We start from the raw sequence: 15,116 nt of genomic DNA, 5'->3' as shown, positions 1-15,116 counted from the left end.
TTCAGTTCATTAAGATTACACCTGGGTACTGGTGGAGTTAATAGTCCACATGCTATCCAAGAGAGCTGAAAAGGATTACAATTCCTCTTCAAAGTGAGCATTACCTCTTTTCCAAAATTGATTTGCACTTATTTTATTACTATCATTTGCATAATGTTTGTGATAGTAAATCAGAATTCAGAAATCATGCATTTATTGAGCAACTATTTACTGGGCACAACACTTAATATGTGCTGGACACTTTTCCTTATGTTGGAGATAAAATGGTGAGCAAAATAGTTCCAATACCTGCCTGGAACTTACTGCCTAGTAGGGGAGACGGAAATGTAATCAAACATAGTTAAAAACTAATAAAACTAACAACTATTGTGCTACAGGAAACATTTAGAGAGTGACGAAAAAGCATATACCATGGGTACCTGGACTGAAATAGAAGTGGATCCAATTATAATCCATATTTATTATAATCCATATTATCCATAAAAACAATCATTTAGATATTAACTATTGTTATACTAATAAGAAATTTACCCAGGATTTCTCAAAGTGTTTCCCTTGAAACTAGCTCTTTATGGGCATCATGTGAAAAAAGATAAATAAGTCAAATAAGTTTGAAAAACTGTGGACCAAGTATCGATAAACAAATATTTTTGTACCTGGTCTTTTCAAAGCCTTTCATATGAAAATATGGGTTGTGTAACTTTCATAGGGGGTTATAGTATTCACAGAGTAGCTCATCATGCTGGGTTTTAGGGAAATGCTTTGATTATAAAGTACTCTCACACCTAATCTCACACTCAAAACCATTCTGTGAGGTTAGGTATCTGGTTATATTAGGAAGAATAAGTCTTCTGTTAATAACAAAGATCCGAAAAATCAAAGTTTGTATTTCTGTTCCATGATGTCAGAGACTTGGACTCTATCTTTTTGTCCACCAGTGTTGTTTCCGTTACCAAAGTCACTCTGTGGCCCAATATGTGCGCTGGAGCACCAGCCATCGCAACCACATTCCAGGCAGCAGAAAGGTGAAAGGATTTTTCTCATAAGTCTTGCATGACATTTCTCTTTACATCTTATTGGCCTAAACTTAGCCAGTAGCCACATCTAACTGCAAAAAGAGTCTAGGAAATGTAGTCTTTTGGTTATATGACAATGTATTTAGCTAAAAATTGGAGTTCTTATTACTAAGGAAGGAGAAAATCAATACTGGGAGGCTGCTAGCGGTCTCTGCCACAGTTTCTTATTCATTTCACAGTTGAGGAAAATGGTCCCAAAGAGGCACACCCAGGAAAGAGCTAAGAGATCACAGAGATGGTGGAGTAGACTCTAGGCCTCCAGATTCCTTGAGTCTGCCTAGTTCATTACACTGCTTCTATTTAAACAAGTGGGAGGAATTAAAATAGAGCCTTTCAAAGGTGGTGATATTAAGGGTCATGGTAATAGATATAGATAACGCCATTGTAAAATATATTTTAAGAGAACATATGTTTTTCAAAGGCATATTCCTAGATTTGGAAAATAATGGCATTTGATTAACAAAAAACTGTGAGCAGTCTGTGACTGCCTTTTGTTTTGGCTGCATCACTCGGGTCAGGACTCTGTGAGGCTCCTGTGAACTGCAGGGCCTGCTCTGTGTCTAATGGCTTGTCCTCGCTTTTCTTCATTTGTAACATCAGTGATGCTCTGCAAGCCCTGAATCTCCTTTGAAACCATCTGTTTGCCTCTTTATTTACATGATAACATCACCTGATGGCAATTTAGTGTCTGGATAAAAAACATTGCTCTTACCTAGATTGTGCTGGGGTTTTGTCTGGCTTAATGGCAGTGGGCTCAGCCATCTGACTGCATTTTTCAGGCAGCAGTAGTGTGTGGAGAGACGGTGTCTGTAAAGCCTGTGCACAGAGGCGGTGAGCGTTCTGTGCTGTGCCGGGGCTGGCTGGGCTGTGCTGAGCAGTGCAGATGGCAGGCACCTCTCTACTGTCTTCCACCAACAGAATCTTCTCCTCTCTGCACTCCTGATGTCCAGCATAGTTCCAGAACAGTAGATGTTCTTTGCCTATGTGTTAAAGGAGTGAGTGAGTGAACGAATGAATGGTGGGTTGGATGGAATGCCTGTAAAATCCCAGCCCCTTCCTTCCATTCATGTTGATGGCATAATTGCTGGACTTGTTGTTGGCATAGTGACACTGAATGTCTTGGGGAGGTTGCTCTGGGGACATGGCTGTAGTCCTGAACCAGAGCTCTGGGACTGATACAGCAGGCCCATTCCCGCTCCCCTCTGCCCACCACGGGGCAGGAGGTGGCGTGTGGCAGCTCTTTCTTCTTAAGAGATCAAGGGGAATGAGTGTCTACGGCAGAGTAGCTGCTCACCGGTTCAGGTGTTGCTAATTTCAATCCTCATCACAACGGCAATTTTTCTTACTAAAACTCCATGGAAAAGGTAAGTGAGCACAATCCTTGATAGCACACATCTTATAAATAGGATTTAAGTTTAGCAAGGTCACCTCTAGCAAGGAAATAGAGGCACATACCTCTGATGTAGAGGGGTTCCCAAATTGATAACTTCTAAAGTCTCCTGGTGGAAAACTGAAAAATCATCTTTTCAAAAAACGAGTCTGTCTCTGAGATCAGAGGGCTCCAGTAATATGGGAAAGAACTTCCAGAGCCGAAGCTATCCTGGAAGCCTCATGACTCCCCATTGCTCCTCAGGTGAAACGTCCTGCCTCTACCCCCGACTCCACCCTGGGTTGCTTTTCATGTCCCCGGGAGGGGATCAAGAGCTTGCTTCATAATCTGTGTTGTCCTTCACCCTCATGTTGACCATCCAGCCATGGTCCATTGGTTCAACTTCTTATGGGCTCCACAGCCCTCCACGTGGACTCGGGCATGTTACCCGTCGCCGTCCTCGATGACTCCCTTTGTGTCTGTTTCTCTTTGTTGATTTGGTTTCATGACAGGCACACTGACACCTACCTGCAAACACGCAGAGTGTAGGGGAGGGGGGTGCTGGTCTTCTGTAGCTGTCTCGCGCAGACGGCTTCCTAAATGGAATGTGAAAGATGACGCATGGAAGAGCAGACAGAAAATATTACAACCTTTATTTCCATTTATTTTTATCCTATCCTTTGAAATGCTCCTCGTTGTGTGTTTTATTATGCGGATAATATTCATTACCTTAGTATTGTGGCACATGTATGTAATTAGCAATTTATCAATACATTTATAAGCAAATACATAATGTTGGGAAAATATGGTTAAAATTTTATTCTTTCAAAAAAGGAATATTTGGCATTTATTGGAGTTTTAATACCACATTACTGTTTGTTTACTATAGTGAGACTCTCCTATAAAGACACGTTAGTAAAATATGTGCTGTTGTGGTACAAATTGTTATATTATCTATATGGTTTTATATAAGATTTTAAAACTAAGTGACAAATATAAAATTAGAAATTTGACTTCAGGAACCAGAGCTAAGGATAGACTATGAATCTAAAAGAATTTTATTTTTTTCCTATTTTGTATTGGAAATAAGTTAACCTCTATGGAAACCGGAAAAAACTTGTCAAAAAGAAGTTTTAATTTTCCTGAGGTCTCGGTCTTGGGTAATGGTGTTGTATAGTATTTGGGGAGCTTCCCAAAGCTTCCAGGGTCGATTTTAACCCTGTTGGTTTGAACTACAGAATCTCTAGTGATCCAGCCTCACTGTGCGCTGCTTCCCCTGCGTGAGTCACTGCCCGGTGACACTTACCCACTTACCGTCATTGGACGGAATCGACCATTTCTCCTTTCCAGTTATTGCTCTTCTCACTGCCTAAACTTTTTCCACTTCTCTTTTCTTTCTCCTTCTCCTTCTCCACCCTATTCCTTTTTGTCCTTTAACACTCAACTGAGTGTCACCTCTCCTAGAAAGTGTCCTTGAATCCCCATTTAATGCTCCTTTCCCTGAGTTCCTACAACTCCTTGGGCATATTTTTGTTATATACCCTTATTCTGTAATTGTTATTCATGCTTGTGTCACCTTGAGAACAGAGGTTGTATCTTATTTGACTTTTTATATCTCCCCTGCAAAGCACAGGATTTGGCATACAGCAGAACTCAACAACTGCCAGAGTGAATAAATGAGAGCGTGAGACGCAGGCACTGACCAGCCAACCCCTACTAAACTATTGCTAGGGATTTTGGAAACTGAAGTGGGAGATGTCACTGTCACACTGACAATCTTGGTAAACAAGGGGTGGGTCAGTCCCTAAGAGCCTTAGCCACTGACTAGGAGCTGCTGATCTTGGGTAGTTCTGGTGGTCCGCTGCACAGCCTGGCCTGGGAGTCATTCTACATCGGCATTTATTTAGAATCCCTGGACCAGAAACTTGCTGTTTGTGAGATGTGCTTCCCTGCAGGTAGAAGATACACGAAGCAAGAGAGAGTGGGTTCATTCCTTTCCTTAATGGAGTTCTCGACTCTCATTTCCCTTCTCCCCCGGTGAGCTGGTGGCCTTTCATTCCAGCTCCTCCACACAGCTTGCTCCCCCCTCCTCCCTGCACCTTCCACCTGAGCGGTTGATGGGCCTCCTGTGGCTCAGCACCTGAGGAGCGGATGGCGGGCGTGGCTTGCCAGCGGGGAGTTCAGCGCTCTCTGGGGATTTATGGCCTCCCCAGCCCCGGGGCCTCCTGCGGCTCAGCATCTAGGTGCTTAACACACCCCCTGTGGTTTTAGCTGCTGAGCAGCTTGTGGATCTTCTGTTTGCTGTGAAGCAGTTTCAGAGGTTACCTTTTCTCATTTGTAGAGTGTGGATGCACCTGTTTTTGTTTATTTTCTTTTTTGGTGAAATTCTAAAAGGAAGAGTGTAAATGCTGAAGGTGGCTTAGAGCTATGACATCGGCTCCTGTGAAGAAGCCCACGTGTTACCGTTTGCAGTGCGAGGCCTAAATCCTAGTGCCGTGAGGATGTTATTTGTGACTGAGGGAACAGGAGAGTAACACTGAGACTCCTAGTGTATGCACCTGGCATGCATGTAACGCACGCAACGATATTTTGCCAGACTGAATGAATCAAAAAGGCTTCTAATATTTCTTACATTATCTTACTTATCTGAAAGTGCCACTTGAGGGAAGGTTTTAGGCAGAGCAGGCTGGCCCTCTAGTTCAAGTGGAACAGGAAGGAAATAGTTAAAGGATTTTAAACTGTTAAAGAGGGCTTTTACATTTTTCTGGGAAAGTAGCAGTTTGCATGGAAATCACAGCTTTTATACATTAAGTATGGTTATGAGCCTCTTCCCCAAAGCTCTGTGAGGTTTTTTTTTCCCCCCCAAAGGAAAAGGAGAACCAGGACCAAAGACTCATGTAGCTTCATGCCAAGGATTTTCAGGTAACAAAGAGAAGGGAGACACTGGCTGGTTCCCAGAAAATAGAACATTTTATTGATAACATAGTTTTTGCCACATCATGTTTAGTACAAACCTTACCCAGAAAGGAAAAACTTTAACCATGATTTTATAACCTCTACTATTCCAGTATCTTCTTCTCCCCATCCTATTCCACCATCTTCCATCACAGGCAAACTCAAATCACATTGCGTTAATAATGGATCATGCCAGAATTTGAGTGCCAAGTGCTGCACTTGCCTTTTCAAGATCCCAGGTTACTTGAATAATACTGGTCGGAGGGGCTAGGTTAAAATCAGAAGGCCATAAAATCCTACCAGCACAAAATGCTGCAGGAAATAGTAGAGGTATTCAAATATAATTTTTTGAGCCAACAAAAGGAATAAGTTATGTAAAAATAAGGCCATAGAAGCCTATGACACACTGAGGAGGCATTAGTTTCTTCATTTAATAATAGGAACAGTAATTAGAGTATGATGATAACAATGGTAGTACTAGTAATAATATATGGATTGTTATAAGATAATATTTAATATGAATTCAGTTTTTTCATGTACCTGGCACTGTGTTAAATATTTATGTTATCTCACAAAAGCCTCATAAAGACAGTGTGACGTTAGTACCATGTTTTACATACGGGGAAACCAAGATTGAGAGCTGAAGATCTTAAACTTTAGCATGCATAAGAATCAACAGAGAAGATTTAAAAATACTAGTGATCTATATTTTGAACCAGGTCTGCAAGAGGTACTGAAGTCGGATATCTGTGGACCACACTTTGGAAAAACCTTGGCTTAGGCAGTGAGTAATATTCCCCGGGTCCCACAGCCAGAAAGTGGCTGAGTAGGATTTGAATCCAGGGATGGGGATTCCTGCCGCTCTATCCAAACTGGCCTCCATGTCGCTTTGTGCCTAAGTGAAGGTTCAATATTTTCCTTGTTTGTCTCCTATATCCAATTCTATATAACTATTGGACATCCTTACAGTTAATATTAGCTTTCTGTTACTTTATTCTTTTAAACATTTTTAAATAATACATTTTTTGCCTATCCAAAGCAATCAATATAAGCATATATGAGGTCTGTCCGGAAAGTATCCAGCCATGTAATATGAAAAATCAAGACATTTATTGAGGAAGATACAAGATACAAGAAACATTGTACCTAGGACAATGATGCCTCAGTCCCCTTCAAAGCAGGCACCTGGGGACCTCACACAGTTCTCCCATCGTCTCAACCTAACCTGTACACATTCAATATGCTCAGATGTTCTGCTTGTTGTAGGCCTTCCAGAACGTGGATCACTTTCAACAGATTCTCAACCATCTTTGAAGTGTTTGTGCCATACTTTTATTTGTGCTGCACTCGTTGCATCTTCCCTGAAAGTCTTCTGAATCATCCGAATGGTTTCTGCGGGGGAATGTTCAAGCTTAATGCAAAATGTGGTGCAGATTCGTTGCTCTGCTCGCTCAGTCATTTTGAATGCGATGCCCACGCAGTGCACATGCTCACTCGACAGCGTCTAGCGCCCCACTGACTAGAACAATGAGGTCCTCATTGTTCATGCATGTGCATTATGGTCCACTCTCTTTGGCTGCCGAGTTACACTGATGTTGTGCAAACTGTTCTTGTTATATTAATAATGGCTGGATACTTTTTGGACAGCCCTCTTACAATCCAAGAACACTTAGACCTTTCTTCTTGCCCTCTCTTGGATAATTGCTATTCTTAATTGGGATTATGTTGTTCTTTTTAATGTGTTTATTTATATAATATATAACTTTAACAATATTGAGTATTTTGCTATATGTCAATTTCCATCCTGAGCATCTCAGATGAATTCACTTTGGAATCCTCATAACCACCCTGTGAAGCACTGTTACTCTCTCTTATCAGGTCTCTGAGGAGGAGATCATGATGCTGATTGGTAGAGGGACACAATTTAGACCCAACAGTTTGACTCTAGAACTCATATATGCCATGCGAAGATGTTCCTCAATTTAGCAATGAAAAAAGTATGTTCAGTGCATTCATATGTGACTGTTAAAAAAATTAACAATACATCATAGAGATACTGTCATATCAATAGAGACAAATATACTCCATCATTTTAAATGACTGCATAGTGTCCCAGAGTAGGAACATAGTATGATTTATTGAACTACTATCTTGATGATGAATACTTAAGTCCCCCTCCAAATTTTTCACAAACAATACAACAGCAAACATATTTTTGCCTCATTGTACAAGTGGGAGGCCAGTTGATTTCCAAAGTGGTGTCCATAACCCACCTACGTCTGAGATCACCCGGGATGTTTCTTAAAAACTGTAAAACATCCCCTTATGGGCTCCTGACTCTTCTCATTCTGTCTTTGGTTCCTTGGAGATTTCTGAGAACACAAATTGGCTAGTGGTGAAGCCATCGACACTATTTGAAACCATAAAAATGTTTTTTCGTTTCCAGACCCAGAGGTCCAACTGTCCGCTTGAAATCTCCATCAGGATGACATACAAGTATCGCAGACTAAAGTAACCCAGAGAGAACCCTCTAATCCTGTCCTCTCCCTGCATAATCTATGCCTCCTCCAACTTTCCTGTCCCAGTCATGGCATTATCTCCTGTTATTCAGTTGTTCTTGAAGTTGTTCTATGAAGGCAGTAACTGGTAATTGAATGCCTGTTACGTGGCAGGCACTGTAATACTTGCGTATGTGCTATTTCACCTAATCTTTATATCGCCCCAGTGAAGCATTATTTCTCTGTGTAGTCATGTACCAGCAAGGACAGCCTGGAGGGAACAGAGGCACAGCTGGGAAATGAAGGAGCTGTAGGGCTGCTGAGACCCTGGTGTGTGGGGGCTGTCGGTGGGCGGGCATCAGTGGGATTCTAGCTGCTAGGGACTTACGTAGTTTCTCAGAGATGGATGAACACTAGAAGGAAAGAAGAAACAGACACATTGTTCCTTGCTTTGAAATATTGCCGGGGCCTTGCCATGATTACCTTGTTGGGTATGAGAAGCAAATACTAAACAACCTTTAGGTCTGCTTCTTCCTCCAAAACTCACCCCACCAATTTCATAAAAATATTTACTTCTCTATGTAGAGTGGGAGCCTTGTTTTATTTAAAATTGTTTCTTTGGCATAATCACAGTGTTTGACAAAGTGCTCGATAACATTCGCTAAGTGTGTGAATGGATGAATGAACATTTATTGGTCAGTACTACTGTTTTTTCTCTATATGTCATTCTTCTCTTGGGGAAAAGACACCCTGGATGAAGAAGAGGGATGAAATCTAAGGCCAGGGATTTTAGTACCTTTGCCGTGTAAAGGTATGTTAGAGTACTGCGACTTTTGGCAAAGTTTGTAAAATCTATATGTTATTGTTATAATACTTAGAATCATGTATTAATACTCTAGGAAACTTCATGATCTCTGGGACAGTATTTAAATTGAAGTAGAAAAGCAGTTATTTTGGAAATCCCAAGTGAGAACTCTTTGAACTGAATATATGTAATTTACTGGAATTTATAAAAAGACTTTTAAAGGCTTTGAGATGTTCCAAAAAATATGGACAAATATGGAAATATTGAGAACAGTGAAAACTTCTACAGAAATTAGTTTTGTATTTATGTAGAATATAAGTACTTTATGAATTTAGAAGTGTAACATATAGACTGGTTTGTTCAGAAAATATAAATTTTGATGCAACATATTAAAATGTAGAGTAGAGGTAATTTACTCAATATTTATTAGTAAGGTACTGTATTTTAAACTTGCTCTTAAGCATTAATTATGCATTTGTAAAATAATGTATATAATTTTTAGAAACAAATAGAATACAAGCAATTTATCTTTAAGGAATTTAATAATGCTTTGGGTTTTTTTTCCTCCCTGTTAGAAGAAATAATTGAAAACTTGAGAAAAAAATAATAACACTGAAAAAAAATAATCTCATCGTTTTCTGGATATATTGCCCTCTCTAGTGTCGTCCAGCAGAGAGAAAAACAGAGAATTTATTTTCAAAAAAAGAGCTGATGAGGAGAAACAAACTCATTGAATACAATGTTTGCTACTTGGCCCATTGCCTAAGCAGGCTCATCCAGGACTGAATCACTTATTTCATAGATATTCATATTTTTTTATTCAGGGCGAAAGTGTGAAAATATACTTATTTACTAGAAGTTGGTCTCCTTATTTTTCATAAGGAAACAAATCAAAACACCAACCCACAGAGGAAAATAATTTTGATGCCTAGTTTGGTTTTCATACTAACTGCAACATGTAAAAATTTAATAATTGGCTCACCTGAGAGTTACCAGTTTATACCTTTTCACATATGCAGGCATCATTCCCTGTTTAGGATTGGAGAAGGATTTTTATTCCCAAACCTCAAGTTAGTTGGGATTCATTAACAATGTACAGAGGTAATGAATTATGTGACAAGCTGTAGTTTAACATCTGACCTCAAATTTATTATCAAAATGCATACTCTTCGTTTTTAGGTCTTCTGGGGATTGCAAGGTCGTTTTTTTTTTTTTTTTTTTTTAAAGACTTGAACCATTTGAGTAAGTAGACTACCATGGACCTTGTAAATAGCAACACCGAGTTGACCACTCTGAATTCTTTGAGATCTTTTGGAGAGAACAGCAGAATGACACCATCTCTAGATTAAAAACAACAAAGAAACACAAAAAGAGAGAAGGCACAGATTCTTTTCTATTTTTATGAAAACAGCAGCACCTTCTGGTATTTTCTTTACAGAATTTGGGATGCAGAGGATGGATCTGATACAGTTGGTAATTTTACTTAAAAACCTTCCTATTAAATAGATTCAAAATATTTTTGAAGAACAGATGGTATAGACTAGAGGAAGAGATAAACATTGTTATGTTAAACATTTTATTGATCAATTAAAATATCATAATTTAAAATGTTGATTCTACTATGGGAATTATGCGTGTCTGCATGTGATGGAGAAAGACACAGAGAGTGAATGTGGGGAGTGGGATGGGAATTTATTATCCAAAGTTTAAATGGGCCTCTTCCCACGCGGTGAGAATGAGAAGAGCTGTTTTCTTCTCTTCCCAGTCCTCTCCCTTTCGCTCCTCTCCCTTCCCCCACCCCAAACACACACCAGGCAGGCAGATGGTTTTTCTTCAAGGTGTTAGAAAACTGGCTTTCAGTCTTGAATCATGTGCCTCTGTGCACTTTGGAAACTGCCTCTTCTGCCTATTTTTAAGACCAGTTTGAAAAAAGATGATAGGCAGAGCAGAACAAAGAAACCACCTGTGTGGTGTGATGAAAAAGACACGCTATAACCTAGCAGCTCTTGGAAAAGAGTTTAGGAATAGAAAAAATGTATCCTTATCTTCTAGCACTTCTTTGTTCAGCTTGTTCTACGGGAGAATAAACTGGAGAACTGAATGCCATCATCTCAGTAAATTAGTCTACTTGATTAGTCAATCAGTTAACCTTTCATCCCTGTGAACTATTTATGTATGAGAGCTTCCATTCTATTTCAGGAGTACATTTCTTGGGTGTATCATCCATCTTTATAAATTACGATAGACTATTTGAATAAATTGTTAGGTTCCCCCAAAGTTAAGCAAGAGCACAAAAGAAAGAAAACACCACCAATCATTGTGTAAAATGTATGTTTAAAGTAGTTAAAGTAGTCACTTGTGAGCTAAAAATATTCTCTTTTTAAAATGGAAGATGAGATCATTTCATGGCAATTCAAATAGCATTAAAATTTACTTTTCCTTTGGTTCACATATTTATAGGAAAATATTGGGGCCAAGGCTGAATGGAGAAACAAATCCATTAATTATGGAAGGTACAGGAAAATAACAAACCCACAAATAGCCCTTGTATGTCCTGCTCTGCCTTTGCATGCCATTGCCCTCTGTCAGAAGCCTGAACTGTCTAAAGTTGGTGTAGGCTGCGTTCCTGACAATGGCAGGGTTGTAGTGCAAACTGTCTTCACCACCTAAGTTATGGGGCCTAATACAGTGAATAGCATACAAGCAGTGGGGCTGCCTGCCCTAAATTATGATTGTTCATGTGACCCCATCATTATTACCAGGATCTGTGCCCTTTGCCCTTGATCTCATTTCTACAGGATTTAGACAAGTGTCAGACCCTTGGAATGCTCCACAATGATGACCTTGATTCCTTAACTTTGCTGGGGAAAAAAAAGTGGATTTAAATCTAGTGTTGAAATTATATGGAATGCTTTGTAACTATGGTCGTCAAATTATTCCCGATACAGAAGAAGCTCTAGCCCTCTGTCAGAGACATCTGTTTTTCAATTTGGCTCGCATTTATCATCAAATACTGAATCTTCTTTGTTGTCATTTTTGTTGTTGTTGTATTTAGTGCATGGAGAAATTCAGGGGATTCTCCTTAGTGTTAACTTTCCAGATATTATTTCTAAGGCTTTAGTCTTATAATTGTCAAAATGGAACACTTTCAGAAATCAAACAACAACAAAAGAAAAACAAAACACTGCTTGGCAAAAGATACTAGGATAAAGATGGTGGGTGTTTAGTGCTTGATGGATGAACAAGTGGTTAGAGGGTGTAATTCGGAACCAAGAGGCACCACCCCGTGGCTGGTCCTGAGCCCCTTTGGGGGCAAAAGCAGTCTTTAATTACATCTGGAACTCATTAATTCTTTTTGGAGCTTCTTTCCAGATCAGCTCCCCCATCAGCCTCCCATCGAGCAACAGAAATTCCAGATGGTTCCCTCCATATGCTAGTGCTCATTCTCTCAAGTAGGATAGATTGGTCATTGACAAAATAGACTGGAATAGCTGCAGCCAAGACAGGCCAAGGAGGAAAGCACTGGGCCACAGTTAAATTAGAGGTGGTCCATGATTTATGTTTATTAAGTGGGTTGTATAACTAATCATTTCTGAGTGATTACTCCAAAATATCTTGAGTACTTTTTATGGAAAGGATGCTACTTCTAGAGACTGTGGCCTACAGCTGACGACTTTCTGCACCTGGAGAAAAGAGAAAACCTCTGTGTCATTGTAGCTGAGGACTGGGCAGTATGGGCTTGCAGTTGACCTGCTCTGGAGGCTACTTCAGGGTGAATGCTTTCGTTTGTGTAACTAGCAACTATAGCTGAAATCTCTACTATTGTGATACAAGGGGAATTCCTTTATTAAAAATCTATATAAAGTATGTTTATTCCATTTTAGCAGAATTTTGTTATAATAGGCAGATGGATAGACTTTCTAATTTGAAGCAGCTGGGAATAAAGATAGAGTTAACCTGTATAGTTAACGAGTATATTGTCATTTCAAGTATATCATCCTATTTATTTGTACATATACCTGTCTTCATCTGATGGTGGGAAACATCTCTCACTCATCTTCGAATTCTCACCACCCAACATTTGGCACATCATGGGGAAGGAAAGGAAGGAAGAAGTAAGGGCGGCAGATGGATTCAGGAAATTTGAAAGTGAAAAGCGTGGCACAGAAAGAAATAAGAGCAATGTTTCTACTCTCGTCTTCATCCTGTACTTTTACTCTGATAGCTATTGAATTTCATGTGCACGTAAGTGTATTTGTGTGTCGGGGCACTGTTGGATGTTATTTTTGAGCACCTACGATGTGCTAGATGTTGTTCTAGGTCTTGAGAAAACAAAAATGAGGAGAGAAGCTATCGTCCCTGTACGCAGGGACTACAACAGGTTGTCTGTGATTCATGGGAAATTTGTTGGTATATCTGGAGTCGATAGGGCCATTAAAAGGAAAAATTTCTTCTAAGAGGGGTATGTGATAAAGAACAAAGGGAAACATTTAAATTGTGTGTTTACACCATATTTTAGCTGAGAAGCATGTTCAAAAGCACCTGCTATCATATATTTGTGTATATGAATACTCTGTGGATGAGAGAAAGCATTTATTGAACCAATTTTAGTGTTTTGTACAATCAAGTTCAATAGCTGAATATCGGTACAATGGGCTATAGATTGGAATAGATAAAAACCATTTGTATAGAACTATAGAACTTTTTTTTCTTTTCTTTTTTTTTTTTTTTTTGTTTTTTTTTTTGAGACAGAGTCACGTTCTGTCGCTTGGGCTAGAGTGCAGGGGCATCATCATAGCTCACTGCAATCTCAAACTCCGGGGCTCAAGCGATCCTACAGTCCCAGCCTGTAGCTGGGACTACAGGCGTACACCATTATGCCCAGCTAATTTTTTCTATTTTTAGTAGAGATGGGGTCTTGCTCTTGCTCAGCCTGGTCTTGTAACTCCTTACCTCAAGTGATTCTCCCGCCTCGGTCTCCCAGAGTGCTAGGATTACAGGCGTGAGCCACCGCACCTGGCCTAGAACTCTTATTTTTAAGCATATTTGCTTTAAATAATTTTTATCTTAAAGTCATGGACCCATAAAATATATGCTAAACTTAGAACATTCTCTAGATATCTTAGTCTTTTGTTTGAATGTTTTGAAAAGTTCCAGAGATGAGATTGAGATATATATTTATTTTTATCTGTTTAGCCTCATCATTCATTTTGTACCAGTCACTCACAAACTCTCAAAATTAAGGTATGTAGGGGATTGAACTCATCAGATCTGGGCAACATTTATTTAGTTTCTGTGTCATTAACATTACAATAAACGTTAGGGATTTTAAACAGTCTCTTCCCCTAAGGAAGTAACAATGGGAGAGGAAGACATAATTACAGTGAGGACCAACCCAGTGACAGTTACCTCCTCACATACAATAATGTGTGTATATAATTTGGATAATGTGTTTTAGTGCTTGGATAGAAGTAATGTGCAAGGTGTCACTGGAGTGTGAAAGGTGTCAGGGGGACCGGTGGAGCCCATAAGGGGAGGGAATAGCTTACTAACAGAACTAAAACTTGCACTGGATCCTAATGGACCTCTACCGTGCTTTGAAAACCACCAATCCACATTCAGCTGAGAGAAAGAGGAAGGGGAGGGCATGCAAAATTTATGGACTGTGCCTAGAGATGTTATGTTTTAATTCTGCCTGTGTTTTATAGGCTACAGCCCAGTCACCTCGCTTCATCTAACGCAAAGAATGCTGGAAACTGACATCTATCTAACAGGGTATACAGGAGAAAAAGGGAAATGGTTGGTTTACAACCCTATAGTCTCTGCCAAAGGAGGGCATGGCCGGTCTTATAACTAGGGAAGCAGGCAAGGGCTAAGAAAGACATCTCATGACAAGTTAATTTGCTTGGACAGGTCCTTAAGAACGACAGGGTGCATTGTTTCCTAGAATGAAAAATGAAATTACGTCAACAAAAGAATTCTTTACAAATCTTTGTATGCGTCAGTGATTATGGTTCTTGAAATGTAAGCAGAAACCTTTATTTGATATCTTTAATTAGCATTGAATTACTACCGAGCTTCGGAAAGTAACACTTAATGCTTTGACGTACATGAAATATTTACTGTTTTAAATGAGAATACCGTATTCTCGTATGGTTAATTTCAGACAAAAATCTATGCTTGTTTCTTCTCAAGTTGTATGGAAACTACTTGTATGAAAGGGGAGATGAAGAATAACAGTTTTAAGTTGTCCGGTGAGCTCTCTCAGCATGCCGTGCTAATGGACAGCAGTGCAGATAATGATGATATCCAGCATTTATGAAGCACCATGAACTTTGCCTTACTCAGTGGGAATTAGTGAATTGGAGATGGCTTACTAGTATTGCATCTGCATTTTATAATAGATCTGTTAA

The 15,116-nt window shown here is 39.5% G+C and overlaps 1 protein-coding gene across 1 annotated transcript in view; it reads left to right on the top strand.

Annotated features, from left to right (window-relative positions):
- PKHD1 (PKHD1 ciliary IPT domain containing fibrocystin/polyductin) overlaps nucleotides 1–15,116 on the top strand; it is a 412,333-nt gene that overhangs the window by 253,757 nt on the left and 143,460 nt on the right. The window lies entirely within an intron of this gene.

Source organism: Eulemur rufifrons, chromosome 15, assembly GCF_041146395.1.
Source record: "Eulemur rufifrons isolate Redbay chromosome 15, OSU_ERuf_1, whole genome shotgun sequence".
Lineage (NCBI taxonomy): Eukaryota > Metazoa > Chordata > Mammalia > Primates > Lemuridae > Eulemur > Eulemur rufifrons.
This window is presented reverse-complemented; position numbering and strand designations above follow the sequence as displayed.